Below are 16398 nucleotides of genomic sequence, written 5' to 3'. Positions count from 1 at the left end.
ATTCTTTTCCAGACACTGTTCATCTGCTGTATGTAGTTGTTTTTTTAACAGACACATTTCTGTAAAACATTTCACACATTGCTGAGATATGTCAAGTTCTTTGCTAATGGCTCTTTTAAAATCACCCATTTGGTGCAAAAATATATTTCATGTTAGTCAGACTTTGTTATTTTGGCATTTGTGTTGACACTACTAAAGCCAACTAAAGTTTGCATCTTTGAGATAGGCTGCTATCAACTGATGATACAATTTAAATAGGTTCCTTACTAAACCTATTACTAACTTACTGAATCATCCATTATGTGTAGTCACAACACTAATTCATCCATTGAGTTAGGGGCTTTTTTGATGCTTGAATGATTCATAGGACAGTGTTAAGTGGCTTAATAAGCACATTCTTCTGAAAATGGTCAAGTACAAGGACTGGACTGAAAATTAGGGGAAAAGAAGCAAATGTTCCAAAAAACCCATTGAAACTGTTGCTCAAGAAAACTTTAAAAAGATTTAATGAAAGTCTGCCTCTAAAGAAATCAGGGGTGACTCAACACTTGGACAATGCTTTATATTAATACAATAAAAGCGTATTATAAAACATGGCTGTGAGTGATTGACAATGCTTTTCTGCAGAAACTAAATGCCATGATGTGGAGGCATAAGCAGAGACTAGTAAACACAACGATATTAATGTTCCTGATGGAATGACACAGAAGAAAAGTTGAGTAAAGTTGAACAAAGTTGAATTTGAAACTATACCCTATAAATGTCAGAATCTTTTAAGGGCAACATCCGACCCCTCAGGTGTGCCAGCGGACGTCTCACTCAGGACACCAAATCGTTCAGAAACGGTGCCGCATGGTTTGTTACTTTTTAGTTTGCCCCAGTTCTGAGATAGTCTTGAGAGACCTATTTCAGTTCCCACTGTTAGGTGGGTAAAAAGAAAAAGAACATGTAAATTGATCGATTTTTCGAACCATTGGCTGTTGGGAAGCATGAGAGTGATTCGGCAGTTCTGTTTCTCTCTCAAATCCCACAATGGAAACAAGTCCACAAACAAAGAGAGAAATCAATGAACTTTCTTTGGCAGCTTTCAGAGTGGTGCTTAGCATCACAGCGTGCTTGCCTGAGGTGAACATCCCAGAGTGTATTATGGTGTTGCTCCATTGCCCTGTTCACATCCGCAAGCTGTTCTTAACCCATTTGAAGTGAAGCACACAGGGTTTTAACAACTACCAGCACAAGTGTGAATAGCCTCCTAGGGCCCTCTCACTCTATTCAGTCATTGAAATGGTTTCTCTTCTCAGCTGAGCATCCATATATTCCAGCATGAGAATATTAAGAGGAATGTTTACGTTAAAGCAAGGTGCTTTGTCCGGCACTCCACACTAAGGCAACTGTTCAAGTCAACAGTTTTCCTTTCCTCTCCTCATCGTGAATACTCTTATGCCCCATCGATTTATCACTGTGGATTGGAAGGTTCATGGCAGAGTTAAAAAAGACATCACAGCAGATGAGAGGGCTTTTTCTTTTTTTTTTTTTTCTCTTTTCTATTATTATTTCATCTCACCCCTGGCAGAGACTTCAAACTTTCATTGTCGCCCCGGGTTGAACCGAGATTCAAACATTCTTCCTCTGTGTGATTGAGGAGCCTCATAAACTGCACACATCTCTGAAACATCCTTTGGTCCTTCCGAAACCCTCCTTTTTTCGCCAGAGGATTGTGGAGAGTGTAATTCACTTTACAATATCAAATAATCGCCGCTTGTGATTCCTGTCTCCAAGCTAACTTGTCGGGCACGAGTTTATGGCTTTTAAAAGCAGAGGTGAGTTGCTAGAAGGACAGTTCCCAAACTGTGGCCCAAAGGTGAGGAGGCCCAAAGTGAAGCTTCACCTTCAGGTCATTGAGCAATAACGAGTGTTATCAAGTAAGCGCCAGAAGACAGGTAACGCTGGTAGAATTTATGAGAGGCCTTGCAGGATGACCCTAAGTATGGCCAGCCATTCTTCTCTGGTGACAGGGCAAAGGCTCTAAAAAGACTAATATGGCAGGATTGTGATTACATAGCCCCTTGATTTTATAGGCTGTGGCACCAACGCGGCTGTCAGTGTTCATCAGCATTGCAAAAGAACACTTCACTAATTACTGTTCTCAAGGTGAATTTCATGGGAGAAAACTATCTGTTTCTTACAATAATATTTTGACATCATGATATTCTTTGTATCAATAAAAAATTATTCCTGCCAGCTGCCTCACCCCAACATGATCTGACATCCTCTCTTCGTGATCCATTTGTTTCCTATTGTGATCCGGTAATATGGCATGCTTGGAGAACCACAAAAGATATTTTTTTTAAAAAAGAAAGAAAAGAGAAAATACATAAATTGAGACATTAATAAAAGAACAAATAACTGTTTAGATTTATAACATAAAGGACTTGCTAAAAGCATTTTTAATTCATTTTCTACTGAAGCTGAGAGCAGTCTTGCCTGCAATAATCTATTTTGATCTCAAGGTCACGACTTGATTATTCTGTTATCTCGAGATAACAAAGCTCATTTTCACATGACAACAAAATAATTTATCATGTTTTCTTTCTCTTTTGTTTTCTCAGAGATCGCATACAGTAACCTGTTTTTTTTTAGTTTTTTTTTTAGATCACATAGTGATTAGGGTAAGCTGAAAAATGAGGGGTTCCTGTGTTAATACCTTATTTTCCTGCTCATTATTGCTGTCACGACAGTTGAGGAGGATCTATCAGATCTAGTCAAGGCATATGTGTATAATTCTGATTGCTGCAGTGACTTTTGTAAATGTCTGCTCTGAAACCAGACATTGGGATGGGCTCCAGCTGTCATTGGGCGAAAGGCTGGTTACACCCCAGATGAGTTGCCAGTCCATCTCAATAAAAATACAGATTGGTCTATTTTGTTTTGAATTTCACTTACTTATTCTTATACTTTACTTGTCATTATTGTTCCTCTTATGAACTATCCTTGTTCTATGAGGAAACTACATAATCTGTCATTTTTGTCACCTTCGCCATCTGCCAAAATCTGTTTCTAAACAAATTTCATATAAGACGTTTCCAAAGATGTTTGATGTTACCAAATCTTTATTCACAGTACCGTCTTTCTTTTGCTCAATTTTGAGGGGTTTAAGTTAAAGTCTACATCTGGATTCTCTCTTTTTTTTTAAATCTCTTTGTCACATAGGAATTGTAGTGGAGCATGTCTGCAGAAAAGCCTGTGTCTGCTTTTCCTATAGTATTTGTGTTTGTGGCGTAAGGTGTACTGCAAGTGAGTTTTTGTAGATGGTGGACATTTATTTTCCATCAAACAACAATCTACTAAATTTCCCAAGTCTGCCAGTGTCCACACATGTTTACAGTGATGATAACAAAGACCTGATAAAGTCAATTTCCACCACTTTGGGTTGGAATATCAATGTCTGCCGCTTTAGTTTTTCATTGGGACTAAAGTAATAAGCAGTCAGCAAAGTTCCTAAGAAATCTGACAGTTAGTATTCATTATCAAACTGATGCTTGCAGCACCATTTAGCTTTTACACAGCTGATGGACCAAACACTAGCACATTATTCATGGTATGACAAAGAATGGAGGGATCCTGTCATGACTGTTTAGGATATCCATTATCTTTTGGCCCCGAGATGATGCACAGCATAAGTGAGTCATTGAACTGGTGGAGTGTATTCAGTTGACTTTGATGTTTGCCTCAAACTAAGCAACTTCTCGACACAATCAAATCCTTGCTTTGTTGATTGTATTTGGTGTTTGTGGCGGGCATAATGTAGCTGTTTTTGTAAGAATTCAATAGACCCGTTTCCAAGGGGATTACTACATTTCAGCACAATGTATAATAATTAAATGTGAATCTCCATATTCATACTGTGCAGCAGACTGATGAGCTAGATTACATGTCTCACACCTGGTGGCCTGTATTCTCATGCACAATGATTAACAGCTGCTGTGCAACACAGGAAACCTGAGTGACACTTGACTTGCAGATGAGCTCCTCGCCCGTGTTTGTTCTCTTATCTCACCAGAGGTAACATGAACAGGATATGACTCAAGAGTACTGGGAACATGGTGGTCTTTGCTTCCAGCTCAAACAAATTCCCATATTATGGATTGACCAGTTGTCTGAGAACCAAACTACCTTAAATTTTAATGAAGTTCTATTTTTAGGAGGGTTTGCCTGTATTTTGTGCTCTACAACAGGACTCTACCAAACATTTTTCCCCTGCCAAAAGGCAGACATGTTACTTTTAGCTCGGGGATAAGGTTGTGAACCCATGACATAAAAAATTCTATATTCTACCATTGCTCTGGCATTTTGGCAACTAAGACTTCATTCTGCACCCCATTGTGATATACAAGAACATTGCTTTCAGAATCCTGGCAATACCAGTGAAGTGACTGACAGATGTGGATTGTCTACAGAATGTCTGTATTTCACCCCCCCCCCCTGCACTGGGTGTACAGTACTAAGCTGTAAGCACTGCCAACCTCTGCATCCACTGGGAAACTGCCAGTCACTGTGCCAACCATTGGGCTTCTCTGATGCAGGAAACGGAGCAATCCAACTACAAAAGGTGCCCAAGAGTGTCACATCTGCTAATTACAGTAAATAGCATCTATTGAAATGGGTGCACACGTAAGCCGACACTACGGTACAGACACTCACACAGGCACACCTCCTCTAATCCCTCTGCTAATGAAGGTATAATCAGCAATCAAGCCTATGGAAAAACGGTCGTCTCTTCATCTGCTACACCCCCTTTCTTTAATGTCTTTACCAGATCAATTTGTTGAACACAGAGTTAACTTGTATCAACTGAGTCATATCTTGAGATTGACAAAAAGGCCCAACTGCTGCTTTTTTTTTTTACCAGCACAATACCAGCAGGGAAAGGATGAAGCAGGTTCAGTGGATGATCATATTGCAGTGACTTTCTAATTTGATTTAGATTTGCTTTGTCTGAATCTTGACTGACGTCTGCTCTAACGTTATGCTGTTTCAGGGAATGTACATTGCCATGGCAACCCAACAAACGGAGCTGGTATTGCCCACCGTACACAAACGAAGTGATAAGATTGTCAGCAGAAATGGATGATTGTACATAGTATAATTTTTTTCTCCAACTATGGATTTTGTTGTTTTCTTAAAAAACAAATGGAGAGCTATCCGTAGTTGGTCCGACAGCTGACTGCAAGCTTTAGCAAATAGTCGAACAATTTTAGAATAATGTCTCCTCACGTGAAATTGTACAAACTGGATCTGTTGTAGTTGATATCATCAGAATGAGAGAATCTGGGGACATCTCTGTGGACACGGCCGGAAATCTATACTGAAAGACTATGGCCTTCAGGCCTTCAGGTAACACTGCATTAAAAACAGACATGATTCTGCCATGGAAATCACAGCATCAACATCAACAGCTCTCAGTACCATCCACACATGCAGGTTAAAGCCCTATCATGCAAATAAGAAGCCAGACAGTATGTAAACATGATCCAGAAATGCTACATCTTCTGTCGACCAAAGATAATGTAAAATAGACGGAGGGAAAGTGGAAAACTGTTCTGTAGACAGGTGAAGCAAAACTTTGTCGAGCTTGTTATCGGTGCTCAGTTCAAAAGCCAGCATCTCTGATGGCATGCAGGTGAATTAACGCATATGGCATTGGATTATGGAATGTAGGTTTTAAAGGAACATACACTTACATATGACATATTTTGCAGGGAAGGCCTTGCGTATTTCAGCAAGACGATGTTAAACCACATACTGTATCTATTACAACAACATGGCTTCATAGTAGAGGAGTCTGTCAGCATTCCAGACCTTTCCCCAATTGAAAAGATTTGTCACATCATGAAATGCAAGATATAACAAAAAAGACTGGGACTTTTGAGTTCCTAGAATAATATAAAAGAAAATAATAAGACAACGTTCTTCTACAGGTCAAACAACTGTTTACCTCAGTTCTTAGATGTTTGCAGACTCTTGTTAAAAGAAGAGTGGACGCTACATGGTGGTAAAAAAAGCCATTGTCCCAACTTTTAAGAGATGGGTTGCTGCCATCAACTTCAGTATGAGCTAATATTCTCATTCCAACATTTAATTTGGGTTCTTTTTTAAATTGTGAATAAAATATTGGTATCATTTTAACTGCAAATCATTGTCATACAGACTTTATTTGGTATTGCTTTTGAAGTTTTCACTTTTTTTGGTTTACATAGTGTTACAATAATAGATACTAAATGGTCTGCATTTATGTACCATTAGACTTGTCTTTGTACTTTACAAAGTGCTTTACAATATGTTTCTCATCCACCTATTCATGTATACAGTCACACTGTACCTTTTATCGTGAATATAGACTCTATGTATTCAGCAGTTTGCAGTGCTTTTTTCTCTACAATCTCACACTGATGAACATAACATGGAATTCAATGCTTTGCCCACGTACACTTTGACACATGGAGAAGTTGGGGATTGAACCGCTATCTATCCTTCCTCCAGGATGGAAAGTTATTGTTGTCTAATCAAACACCTTAGATAATAATGTTACATTTCTAATCATACCAGATACTAAAATGCAAGTTACTGTACGTCAATACACTTAAGCATATCTCTGCGTCATAAATACTGTTTTACCTTCTGTCACGTTTTGATTATGTTTTGTCTTGTTTTCAGGTTTCTTGGTTTATTTCTTGTCACGTTTTTTCCCCTGTCATGTTAAGTTGTTTCTGTTCCACAGCTGCACGTCATCACTAATCACCTCCCCACAGTACTTAGTTTCCAGGTTCCCAGGCTGGGAGATTCAAACATATTTTGAGGCTTCAACTATACATAGTTGCAAAAGGTGATTCTCACACAAAGTGTTTTGTTACAAAGCAGTGAAATTAAAAGAGGTTTGACTGCATTGTCCTTTAGACCCGGTTCTTTTCTCTGGCCCCCTTAACTAAATCTTTGTGGCAGCAAGGACACACTGACCTAGGCAGGTCAATAATTTAGCTCTGCAGCTGTTATCGTGTAACCCACATCCCTGGCTTTACCAATAATTACAGCTACATCGAGGTGGGTCAAACACAAAAAAAACAGGTTATAAAGATGTCATCATTATTGTACAGACTGTTTTTCTTCCAGATCTGTGTTTGTTGATGTGCACGAATGAAGGTGTTAAACTGAGCATTGTGCAGAGAGACTCGTGTCGTCTGCTGGTGTTTAGTATCATGAACGTTTTTCAGAGCCCCTAATCCTGTCTGCTGTTGTTGTGTGTGCTCATGTGTCCTTTTTGCTGACACAAACCTGACGTTTAAAAGCAAATGCTATTTTAACTGACTAGACAGCTAGCTAAGTTGAAGTTGCTAGTTATCTAGCTAAGCTAGAGTAGACTTACACTCACATCAATTTTAACTTCAAATGTTTGTATCATGCAATATCGCTTGTTGTATTAAGATTGAAAAATATTTATTACAAGTGAAAAAAATTTTTCACTTGTAAAATGATGGGGGCATTATTCATGTTGTGGGGGGTTAATTCAGAGGGAGCTACAGCATCATGTTTTTGTAGGAGGGTGTTTCAGGAACCTGGCTTACTTGCTCTCAAAAATGCATGGGAAAATATTCATATGATGTTTTATAATGCAACATAAATAACCAACACTCCCATGGATCATCTGTAAAGAGTTTGTCAGGCTACAGGTACAGGTTCAGGCACATACGCCTGAGGGGATTTCTAAGGAAGAGCATAACTAAAGAGAAGTCTGCAAGCAAAAAGATTGAATCGGTATTTATTCGTCACAGGTTGAGCGTTTTTGACCCAGATCATGCATTTTAGTGGCACCATTGAGGACGCTGTGAGGGTGGTAACAGAACTGGACCTTTCATCTGGAAAGGACTTTGGCATAAAACACCAGATCAAACATCCATTGTTGATTAAAACTCCTACGCCCCAACGTGCAAAAAATGTGACGTCTACAGACTGCAGACCACTGATTGGCCAGGGAGTTTCGGGAACCTAGCTTGCTCAGGTCTCAAAAGTGCATGGAAAAACATTCATATGATGCATGATACTGCCAAATCCCACTTCCATCATCTATGGGGTACATTGCAAATGCAACATAAATGCATGAACACCCCCATGGATAATCTGTAAACAGTTTGTCAGGCTTCAGGTAAAGGTTCAGGCACATAAGCCTGAGGGGATTTCAAAGGAAGAGCATAACTAAAGAGAAGGCTGCAAGCGAAAAAATCTAAGTTGAATGGTATTTATTCATCACATTTCTTGCAGTATTCTTTCATCATTTAAAGTCACAATGTTATTTATTCCAAGGACAAAGAGCAGACAACAGGAAATGGGATTTTCAAGTGTATCAAATAAACTCTGACTGATGAATCAGCACTGAATTGAATTGAAAACTATAGAATCGCATCTCAAATGCATTAAAGTGCTTGCCACCTATACTTTTTTATTACTTGATATGTCATTGTTCATGCCATACACGTTGTGAACTTCAACTGTCTTTTCCCTAAACAAACTCATTTTTCTGAAGTACCAGAGTTAGCTGCTGAGGCAGTGGCCCTTTCTATTTTATTAAAGCAGTCAAAAGGCATCCAAAACAAAAACAAAACTTTCCATCAGGGGGGAGATTCCGGCAATCCAACCTGACATTTGAGAAAACATCTCAAATGCAGCAGACTGCATGTGAGACGTCAGGTAGAGTCTCAAGTCTCGTTGCACCAACAGCACCCATCACGTCAAGTCTGACTCTACTCTGAAGCTTCTTTGAACCTCTGGCAGCTTGTATGATATGAAATGCTCCTTTCTCCCCATCTAAAACTTTTTCATGCTTCACAAAGTGGCCACTTTTTTTATGGAGGCTTTTTATGCCACAGAAAGATGGTGGAATATGTTGCTTTTATAACTTAAGCACAAGAAAGACAGCTTTCTTCTTTAGATTCTGCCATTTCAAGGATCACAATGACTATTGAAGAATCAAAGGTTTGATCTGCTTGTGGAAATTAAAATGCAACAAAATCTGTTTCCAACCTATTTTGGTCTCGTAGTTCAGTTAAAGTGAGATGGTTTAAAATCACCACTTAATTTAAGATTTGTGTCTCAAAAGGAAAAACGTGGTACAGCTTGAAAAGGCTAGAACAGGATTATAGGATTATTGGGAAACGAGACATTTTTTCCTGTCTTTTTTACTATTGTAAGATGTAGTGAAATTTTATAAAATCAACTAAATACACATTGTAATACCATTGTGTATTCATCGCCACACAACAGACAACAAAATAATGTCACATAACAGACAAGAAAGAGACTTAAAAACAATGCTGAGTTCCATAAATATATACAATCGCTGACGCGAAAAAATGAAAGATAATGCCATCAGAAGTAATTTCGGGTCAGAAACTTCATTACGGTTTGACAACTGCAACGTTGGTATTTCATGTCATTGCGTAGAAAAGAAGCTCACTCAGTAAATGTAAAATCTTTTATTTGTTATTTTTGATCATATAAATCACTGGACAAAACAGTGGTAGAGCAGCACTATCTCGATTCTTTTTTTTTACTGAAGTGAACTCTATAATTATTGGAAGGCAGGAGCCTATCCCAGCTGCCACTGGGGCGAGAGGCAAAATACACCCTGGACTGGCCAGTCCATCACAGTTTGTTGCCAATATCAAAGCAAAAATGCAAACCTTGAGCTATGCAGCTATTTCTTTCTCACTGAGGTTGAATAAAAATTGAGTACACTTTATGATTTTCAAATGATGCATAATTTACTTTATCAAGTTGAGCAGAGCCCTGTGATGGACTGGTGACCTGTCCAGGGTGAACCCCGCCTCTCGCCCGATGACCGGTGGGATAGGCTCCAGCCCCCCGGCGACCCGACCGATGGATTAAGCGGGTATAGAAAATAGATGGATGAAGTTGAGCAGAACCAATTGCCTGACAACACATATAAAAGTTTAAAAAATTAAATAAAACTGCAGATAACGAGATTCAGAAGAGCAAGTTGTTTCAAAGACATGCCTATTTAAGTGAAACGTTTGAAGTTGCTGGCTTTAAGAAAATATCTTGAATGATGACTTAAGTCAGAGAGATATTCATCAAATCATACAGTATTATGATATGAGTTTATTTAGCTATGTATTGAGGCAGCTGACTGAATTGTCTTTAAAATGTTACTTTTTACTTTTATACTTATTTCATTGCTTTCATTGCCAAACAGCGTGTTACATGTAATCATAATAAAGGATGTGTCTAGTTAAAGACACACAGACAATCTTGAACTCATTTACACTGAACTACAGAAGTTCCCTTAACTAGATCCCTGCAGTGATTGTGTGCATCATACCAGTTCCTGTCCATCTCACTCCATCAGACAGCAGTGAACTCTGCCTCTCTGCATGGAGCCAGCTGTAGGCAAGGCTCAAGCACAGGGGACACACTCCATCAAGCACTGCAGCTTCTCTCTACTCCTCCTATGCTTCACTCCTCTCCTGGTAATGATTAACATCATAAATCACTCTACACCGTTTTCTCTTACTGCCAGCAGTAAGGAACGCAGCTCTTCGCTGACCCTAAGAACTCGGCATCAACAGGGAGCGGTTGTGTGGTAGAAATTCTACTTTGGGTTACAATCATTTCTATCTGCCTGTAGGCTTGCAGGATTTTTGGGAAGGATTGAATTTATCCATTTCAATTTGTCGAGTATAGCAAAAAATCACAATAGAACTAACAACTGATCATGTGTTAAAACATTTTTTTCTGCTCTTTCGGACCTGGCCGGACTAAAAAGAACATAAGAAAGAAAGCTGAGTCTACATTCAGAGATTTAGAATGGTGTCGGAAAACAATTGGCCCTTTTCAACAAGTACCTACTCCTTTCGATTTGATTTGACTCAGCTTTTAGGGTTTTCCATTAGGTAGTTGCACCTGGTAGCAGGTGGTACATTTTTAGCACCTACTCGGCCGGGGTTTGAGCTGAGTCGAACCGAAAATGTGACGTCTACAGACTGCAGGTCACTGCCAGGGAGTGATGTCACTGGATGAGTCATGGCAACAGCGACCATGCAATTTTATTTCTTACATTTACTTTATCTTATATAACGACGTTTGCTTTATTCTGTGTTGTCCGGGAGACTAAGAGTAAAGAAATTTAAATTCTCAATGTCCACTAGGGGAATTGCTAGATGCAAAGGAATAGACCAAGCAGCAACTATGCCTTCGCCTCTATGTCCTAAATTGTCGTGTCATGTTTGTGTCACATAGAAATGACATCACGGAACTGGCTATAACTACCCCACCCACAATGAAGTGGTACTTAATTGTAATAGAAAACAATGTAAGCCAAGTAGACAGTTGCGTCGAGTAGAATCAAGTAGGTACTAGGTACTAGTTCCATGAAGAACTTCCTAAGCACATCGGAATTGTGTATGTTTTGGGGAGGAATCGAAGGCTCGTTGTCAAAGACATGTGACCTCTTTCACCATGGCCTGACATGATTTTCCTCGTGGTCTTCTCATATGCGAGTAAAAGAGAAATTGTCAGGAGTGGGATTTGAACCCACGCCTCCTTTTGGAGACCAGAAGTCCCTGTGCTGAGGAAGGAAGGAATCAAACCTTGAGTCTGGCGCCTTGGACCGCTCGGCCATCCTGACAGCTGTACAGAAACCCATGCCACTCAACCCAGAGTCCGATTAGCTGGTATATCTTCGCCTCCATGTCCTAAATTGCAATATAAAATGGAAGAGCTTTGTCATGTAACTTCTTCCATGGAGTTTTGCAAGAACTGAATGGAAAATAACCAGTAAAATTGTACAACAATATAGTGTTGTTGTGTCTGGAACACCATATATTAATGGCAGTAAACTATCATTCCGCATGAGGTTAGAAAAGTTTAAGTTTTGTCCATCACTGCCAGTGATGGTAGTAGACTATAATTCTGCATTAGGCTAGAAAGGTTTAAGTGTTTTCCATCACTGCCAGGCACCAGGTGGTACTACCTAAGTCAAGTAGAATCAGGTAGGTACTAGGTAATAGTGCAAAAGAGCCTAATGTTCCATGAAGAACTTCTTAAGCACATCGGAATTGTGTATGTTTTGGGGAGGAATCGAAAGGCCCGTTGTCAAAGACATGTGACCTCTTTCATCATGGCCTGACATGATTTTCCTCATGGTCTTCTCATATGCGAGTAAAAGTGAAATTGTCAGGAGTGGGATTTGAACCCACGCCTCCTTTTGGAGACCAGAAGTCCCTGTGCTGAGGAAGGAAGGAATCATCCCTTGAGTCTGGCGCCTTGGACCGCTCGGCCATCCTGACAGCTGTACAGAAACCCATGCCACTCAACCCAGAGTCCGATTAGCTGGTATACCTTCGCCTCCATGTCCTAAATTGCAATATAAAATGGAAGAGCTTTGTCATGTAACTTCTTCCATGGAGTTTTGCAAGAACTGAATGGAAAATAACCAGTAAAATTGTACAACAATATAGTGTTGTTGTGTCTGGAACACCATATATTAATGGCAGTAAACTATCATTCCGCATGAGGTTAGAAAAGTTTAAGTTTTGTCCATCACTGCCAGTGATGGTAGTAGACTATAATTCTGCATTAGGCTAGAAAGGTTTAAGTGTTTTCCATCACTGCCAGGCACCAGGTGGTACTACCTAAGTCAAGTAGAATCAGGTAGGTACTAGGTACTAGTGCAAAAGAGCCTAATGTTCCATGAAGAACTTCTTAAGCACATCGGAATTGTGTATGTTTTGGGGAGGAATCGAAAGGCCCGTTGTCAAAGACATGTGACCTCTTTCACCATGGCCTGACATGATTTTCCTCATGGTCTTCTCATATGCGAGTAAAAGTGAAGTTGTCAGGAGTGGGATTTGAACCCACGCCTCCTTTTGGAGACCAGAAGTCCCTGTGCTGAGGAAGGAAGGAATCAAACCTTGAGTCTGGCGCCTTGGACCGCTCGGCCATCCTGACAGATGTACAGAAACCCATGCCACTCAACCCACAGACCAATTAGCTGGTATACCTTCGCCTCCATGTCCTAAATTGCAATATAAAATGGAAGAGCTTTGTCATGTAACTTCTTCCATGGAGTTTTGCAAGAACTGAATGGAAAATAACCAGTAAAATTGTACAACAATATAGTGTTGTTGTGTCTGGAACACCATATATTAATGGCAGTAAACTATCATTCCGCATGAGGTTAGAAAAGTTTAAGTTTTGTCCATCACTGCCAGTGATGGTAGTAGACTATAATTCTGCATTAGGCTAGAAAAGTTTAAGTGTTTTCCATCACTGCCAGGCACCAGGTGGTACTACCTAAGTCAAGTAGAATCAGGTAGGTACTCGGTACAAGTGCAAAAGAGCCTAATGTTCCATGAAGAACTTCCTAAGCACATCGGAATTGTGTATGTTTTGGGGAGGAATCGAAGGCCCGTTGTCAAAGACATGTGACCTCTTTCACCATGGCCTGACATGATTTTCCTCATGGTCTTCTCATATGCGAGTAAAGGTGAAGTTGTCAGGAGTGGGATTTGAACCCACGCCTCCTTTTGGAGACCAGAAGTCCCTGTGCTGAGGAAGGAAGGAATCAAACCTTGAGTCTGGCGCCTTGGACCGCTCGGCCATCCTGACAGATGTACAGAAACCCATGCCACTCAACCCACAGACCAATTAGCTGGTATACCTTCGCCTCCATGTCCTAAATTGCAATATAAAATGGAAGAGCTTTGTCATGTAACTTCTTCCATGGAGTTTTGCAAGAACTGAATGGAAAATAACCGGTAAAATTGTACAACAATATAGTGTTGTTGTGTCTGGAACACCATATATTAATGGCAGTAAACTATCATTCCGCATGAGGTTAGAAAAGTTTAAGTTTTGTCCATCACTGCCAGTGATGGTAGTAGACTATAATTCTGCATTAGGCTAGAAAAGTTTAAGTGTTTTCCATCACTGCCAGGCACCAGGTGGTACTACCTAAGTCAAGTAGAATCAGGTAGGTACTAGGTACTAGTGCAAAAGAGCCTAATGTTCCATGAAGAACTTCTTAAGCACATCGGAATTGTGTATGTTTTGGGGAGGAATCGAAAGGCCCGTTGTCAAAGACATGTGACCTCTTTCACCATGGCCTGACATGATTTTCCTCATGGTCTTCTCATATGCGAGTAAAAGTGAAGTTGTCAGGAGTGGGATTTGAACCCACGCCTCCTTTTGGAGACCAGAAGTCCCTATGCTGAGGAAGGAAGGAATCAAACCTTGAGTCTGGCGCCTTGGACCGCTCGGCCATCCTGACAGATGTACAGAAACCCATGCCACTCAACCCACAGACCAATTAGCTGGTATACCTTCGCCTCCATGTCCTAAATTGCAATATAAAATGGAAGAGCTTTGTCATGTAACTTCTTCCATGGAGTTTTGCAAGAACTGAATGGAAAATAACCAGTAAAATTGTACAACAATATAGTGTTGTTGTGTCTGGAACACCATATATTAATGGCAGTAAACTATCATTCCGCATGAGGTTAGAAAAGTTTAAGTTTTGTCCATCACTGCCAGTGATGGTAGTAGACTATAATTCTGCATTAGGCTAGAAAAGTTTAAGTGTTTTCCATCACTGCCAGGCACCAGGTGGTACTACCTAAGTCAAGTAGAATCAGGTAGGTACTCGGTACAAGTGCAAAAGAGCCTAATGTTCCATGAAGAACTTCCTAAGCACATCGGAATTGTGTATGTTTTGGGGAGGAATCGAAGGCCCGTTGTCAAAGACATGTGACCTCTTTCACCATGGCCTGACATGATTTTCCTCATGGTCTTCTCATATGCGAGTAAAGGTGAAGTTGTCAGGAGTGGGATTTGAACCCACGCCTCCTTTTGGAGACCAGAAGTCCCTGTGCTGAGGAAGGAAGGAATCAAACCTTGAGTCTGGCGCCTTGGACCGCTCGGCCATCCTGACAGATGTACAGAAACCCATGCCACTCAACCCACAGACCAATTAGCTGGTATACCTTCGCCTCCATGTCCTAAATTGCAATATAAAATGGAAGAGCTTTGTCATGTAACTTCTTCCATGGAGTTTTGCAAGAACTGAATGGAAAATAACCGGTAAAATTGTACAACAATATAGTGTTGTTGTGTCTGGAACACCATATATTAATGGCAGTAAACTATCATTCCGCATGAGGTTAGAAAAGTTTAAGTTTTGTCCATCACTGCCAGTGATGGTAGTAGACTATAATTCTGCATTAGGCTAGAAAAGTTTAAGTGTTTTCCATCACTGCCAGGCACCAGGTGGTACTACCTAAGTCAAGTAGAATCAGGTAGGTACTAGGTACTAGTGCAAAAGAGCCTAATGTTCCATGAAGAACTTCTTAAGCACATCGGAATTGTGTATGTTTTGGGGAGGAATCGAAAGGCCCGTTGTCAAAGACATGTGACCTCTTTCACCATGGCCTGACATGATTTTCCTCATGGTCTTCTCATATGCGAGTAAAAGTGAAGTTGTCAGGAGTGGGATTTGAACCCACGCCTCCTTTTGGAGACCAGAAGTCCCTGTGCTGAGGAAGGAAGGAATCAAACCTTGAGTCTGGCGCCTTGGACCGCTCGGCCATCCTGACAGATGTACAGAAACCCATGCCACTCAACCCACAGACCAATTAGCTGGTATACCTTCGCCTCCATGTCCTAAATTGCAATATAAAATGGAAGAGCTTTGTCATGTAACTTCTTCCATGGAGTTTTGCAAGAACTGAATGGAAAATAACCAGTAAAATTGTACAACAATATAGTGTTGTTGTGTCTGGAACACCATATATTAATGGCAGTAAACTATCATTCCGCATGAGGTTAGAAAAGTTTAAGTTTTGTCCATCACTGCCAGTGATGGTAGTAGACTATAATTCTGCATTAGGCTAGAAAAGTTTAAGTGTTTTCCATCACTGCCAGGCACCAGGTGGTACTACCTAAGTCAAGTAGAATCAGGTAGGTACTCGGTACAAGTGCAAAAGAGCCTAATGTTCCATGAAGAACTTCCTAAGCACATCGGAATTGTGTATGTTTTGGGGAGGAATCGAAGGCCCGTTGTCAAAGACATGTGACCTCTTTCACCATGGCCTGACATGATTTTCCTCATGGTCTTCTCATATGCGAGTAAAGGTGAAGTTGTCAGGAGTGGGATTTGAACCCACGCCTCCTTTTGGAGACCAGAAGTCCCTGTGCTGAGGAAGGAAGGAATCAAACCTTGAGTCTGGCGCCTTGGACCGCTCGGCCATCCTGACAGATGTACAGAAACCCATGCCACTCAACCCACAGACCAATTAGCTGGTATACCTTCGCCTCCATGTCCTAAATTGCAAT

General features: G+C 40.4%; 8 non-coding genes across 8 annotated transcripts; all 8 read right to left on the bottom strand.

Annotated features, from left to right (window-relative positions):
- Positions 1–11580: 11580 nt before the first annotated feature.
- trnal-caa (transfer RNA leucine (anticodon CAA)) lies at positions 11581–11695 on the bottom strand. Its single transcript has 2 exons — positions 11658–11695; positions 11581–11626 (listed from the first exon to the last, which is right to left on the bottom strand). It is a non-coding gene; the product is annotated as a tRNA-Leu (tRNA).
- A 546-nt stretch (positions 11696–12241) lies between these two features.
- Positions 12242–12356, bottom strand: trnal-caa (transfer RNA leucine (anticodon CAA)). The gene is made up of 2 exons: positions 12319–12356; positions 12242–12287 (listed from the first exon to the last, which is right to left on the bottom strand). It is a non-coding gene; the product is annotated as a tRNA-Leu (tRNA).
- A 546-nt stretch (positions 12357–12902) lies between these two features.
- Positions 12903–13017, bottom strand: trnal-caa (transfer RNA leucine (anticodon CAA)). The gene is made up of 2 exons: positions 12980–13017; positions 12903–12948 (listed from the first exon to the last, which is right to left on the bottom strand). It is a non-coding gene; the product is annotated as a tRNA-Leu (tRNA).
- Positions 13018–13562: 545 nt separating this feature from the next.
- trnal-caa (transfer RNA leucine (anticodon CAA)) lies at positions 13563–13677 on the bottom strand. The gene is made up of 2 exons: positions 13640–13677; positions 13563–13608 (listed from the first exon to the last, which is right to left on the bottom strand). It is a non-coding gene; the product is annotated as a tRNA-Leu (tRNA).
- A 546-nt stretch (positions 13678–14223) lies between these two features.
- trnal-caa (transfer RNA leucine (anticodon CAA)) lies at positions 14224–14338 on the bottom strand. The gene is made up of 2 exons: positions 14301–14338; positions 14224–14269 (listed from the first exon to the last, which is right to left on the bottom strand). It is a non-coding gene; the product is annotated as a tRNA-Leu (tRNA).
- A 545-nt stretch (positions 14339–14883) lies between these two features.
- trnal-caa (transfer RNA leucine (anticodon CAA)) lies at positions 14884–14998 on the bottom strand. Its single transcript has 2 exons — positions 14961–14998; positions 14884–14929 (listed from the first exon to the last, which is right to left on the bottom strand). It is a non-coding gene; the product is annotated as a tRNA-Leu (tRNA).
- A 546-nt stretch (positions 14999–15544) lies between these two features.
- Positions 15545–15659, bottom strand: trnal-caa (transfer RNA leucine (anticodon CAA)). Its single transcript has 2 exons — positions 15622–15659; positions 15545–15590 (listed from the first exon to the last, which is right to left on the bottom strand). It is a non-coding gene; the product is annotated as a tRNA-Leu (tRNA).
- Positions 15660–16204: 545 nt separating this feature from the next.
- trnal-caa (transfer RNA leucine (anticodon CAA)) lies at positions 16205–16319 on the bottom strand. Its single transcript has 2 exons — positions 16282–16319; positions 16205–16250 (listed from the first exon to the last, which is right to left on the bottom strand). It is a non-coding gene; the product is annotated as a tRNA-Leu (tRNA).
- Between the last annotated feature and the right edge of the window lie 79 nt (positions 16320–16398).

Source organism: Leuresthes tenuis, unplaced genomic scaffold (assembly GCF_036924035.1).
Source record: "Leuresthes tenuis unplaced genomic scaffold, fLeuTen1.0.hap1 SCAF_5, whole genome shotgun sequence".
Classification (NCBI taxonomy): domain Eukaryota; kingdom Metazoa; phylum Chordata; class Actinopteri; order Atheriniformes; family Atherinopsidae; genus Leuresthes; species Leuresthes tenuis.
The sequence above is the reverse complement of the archived record's forward strand: the minus strand, read 5'-3'. Positions and strand labels throughout refer to the sequence as shown.